This window comes from Pinus tabuliformis, chromosome 4_1, assembly GCF_031772625.1.
Source record: "Pinus tabuliformis cultivar Carrire ecotype Pingquan chromosome 4_1, CPIR1, whole genome shotgun sequence".
Taxonomy (NCBI): domain Eukaryota; kingdom Viridiplantae; phylum Streptophyta; class Pinopsida; order Pinales; family Pinaceae; genus Pinus; species Pinus tabuliformis.
The window spans coordinates 449431114-449433687 of NC_142303.1; the positions used below are offsets into that span (position 1 = coordinate 449431114).

General features: G+C 35.1%; 1 pseudogene; it reads right to left on the minus strand.

Moving 5' to 3' along the window:
• Nucleotides 1-971: 971 nt before the first annotated feature.
• Nucleotides 972-1883, minus strand: LOC149176272 (uncharacterized; annotated as a pseudogene).
• Nucleotides 1884-2574: the final 691 nt, after the last annotated feature.

The following is a 2574-nucleotide window of genomic DNA, read 5'->3' on the forward strand; positions in this document are numbered from 1 at the left end:
TTCAAAACAAGGACATGATTACCTTATTTTTATTTTTATTTTTTGTATTATTATTTTTATTGTTATATATTTATTAATGGTATATAGAAATGAAGCCTTTGGCTTATATCAACTATATTAAAAATATTAATGTGGTTGTGCTAGTTTGTAGATATATTTTAAAAAACAAGGACATGATTAGTTTATTTTTTGTTGTATAATATAGTAGTTTGTAGGTGTACATTTGAGAACAAGAGCATGATGAAATTGTAGTATAATTAATATGTTTCTTTAATTTAATGATATATATTATTATCCAATTTTAAGTGTAAGTGTACATTTGAGAACAATTTGAGAACAAGAGCATGATGAAATTGTAGTATAATTAATATGTTTCTTTAATTTAATGATATATATTATCCAATTTTAAGTGTAAGTGTACATTTGAGAACAAGAGCATGATGAAAGTGTCGTATAATTACTATGTTATTTTAATTTAATGATACATATTATTATGCAATTTTAAGGGTAGGTGTACATTTGAGAACAAGAGCATGATGAAATTGTAGTATAATTAATATGTTTTTTATTTTATTTTAATGATCCATATTATTCTGCAATTTTAAGGGTAGGTGTACATTTGAGAACAAGAGCATGATGAAATTGCACTATAATTAATATCTTTTTTCAATTTAATGATATATATTATTATCCAATTTTATGGTCACTCATCACTGCGAAGTCTACACTCTACCCCTCTGGTTTTGAACGTGTGCCCTCTTAAGAGAAAACACATGCTCATAACCATCAAGCCCACTCATCCTATAATTTTGTTTTTATTAATTTGATTTATAAAAAAATTGAAATTGAAATTTACTTATGAAATTAATATAATTTAATTTTGAATAAATCTCGCTTTTTAATTATTTGAAATAAAATTTAAAGTCCAAACTTTTATAAAATTTGAAAACATCAAAATTTTACACATTACCTCACTTAAACTTACTATTATAAAACATGTCAACCATATATATGGTGAAAACTGAGGAAAATATTTTGACAATCGGGTCCAAGCCCGTTGCCGGTCGGACAACGTGACAAACGAAAAACACATCACGCAGTCTTCCTTTCCTCCTTTTCCCTGTAAATGGTTCAAATGTCTCAAAAGTTCCACAAATTTGTGGGGTCAAAGAAGATGTATTCGTCTGGTTGCTCCTCCGCCCACGTCGGCATGAACTCCCACAGTGACGCCTCCTCAATGGACGGGATTTTCTCCAAATTCAGGCCGCCATTCTCCTCAAACGGAGGCTCCCACAACCCCAAGTCCCGTGCATTGGAGATCTGCCCACTGTCACATGTCCACTCCATTTCTGAAACCGAAGACGGTTGTGATGGCGATGCCTGTTCCTCACTCACCTTGTTCTTAACATCTGTGATATTCTGCAGAGAGGATGAGGTTGAAGGTATTTCGTCCAAGGCATATTTGGCGGCGACAATCTGAATTTGCTGACGGGGAAGTGAAGATGCGGAAGGAATGGCGGGCACGGAATTGGGGAAGTTGAATTTGCCATTGGGCCCTTTCAGACAATAAACTCCGGCGTCATAAGCACGGGCGGCCTGCTCGGCGGTTTTGTATGACCCCAGCCATATTTTCTCTCTGGTTTTGGGCATCCGGATTTCAGACACCCAACTCCCCCATTTTCGCATTCGGATTCCCTTATATTGGCGGCACTTTTGTCCGCGATTTTCGTCTGATGGCGACGGTGAAACGTGCTCTTGGGAGGCTTTATTCATAACTAGCGAATCCATGTCAACGCTGTGGGGTTGCGGGGAAAACAATGAATCACAATGTAGCAGATAGGTTGCAGTTTGTTTACGCTACTCTAGAGATTGGTAATGGCTGAATGCGAAATCTCAAACCAACTGAAGATGCAAAGTGTTGCGGACTTAAAATGTGGAGGCCAATATTTATATGTATGGTGGAAGCACATATTGATTGTGATTTATGGAGGAAATGTGAGCCGGGGACTGTGCCAGCAATATTTAAAACGTGAGCGAAAATGTGAAGGGTTCTGTAGACGTTTCCCCTTGTACGTGCCCTGCAGAGGAGTCCACGAGTCACGAGAGAAGAAATTATTTCATAAACTTATGACGTCAAGGTAAAAATGAGGTCATATAAGAATATTTGTAGTCCCCACATGATTGAGCTTGTCTAGAAACAAACTGTGTTCAACGCACTCAGAGGCTGATTTTCAGTCCACACTTCACCTTATCTCATAACTCATCAAGCATAAATCATCCATTTTAATGGAGTATTAATAAATCGTAATTGAAAAGTTATTTATATGTTGATGGTAGGTTGTAAAATATTTTGAAAATTGGATAAATATGAATAAGATAACTCATATCTATTAAATATCTTAGAATATTCAATCCAATTATCCTCAAGTTAATCTAAACGGCAACTCATTCTGAAATCATCCATCGAATGGTAACTTTGAATATGGTTAAATAAATTATCCGAGAAAAAAAAACAAACAGTGCATCCTGTTGAATATGGTTAAATAACTTATCCGAAGAAAAAAAAATGGTGCA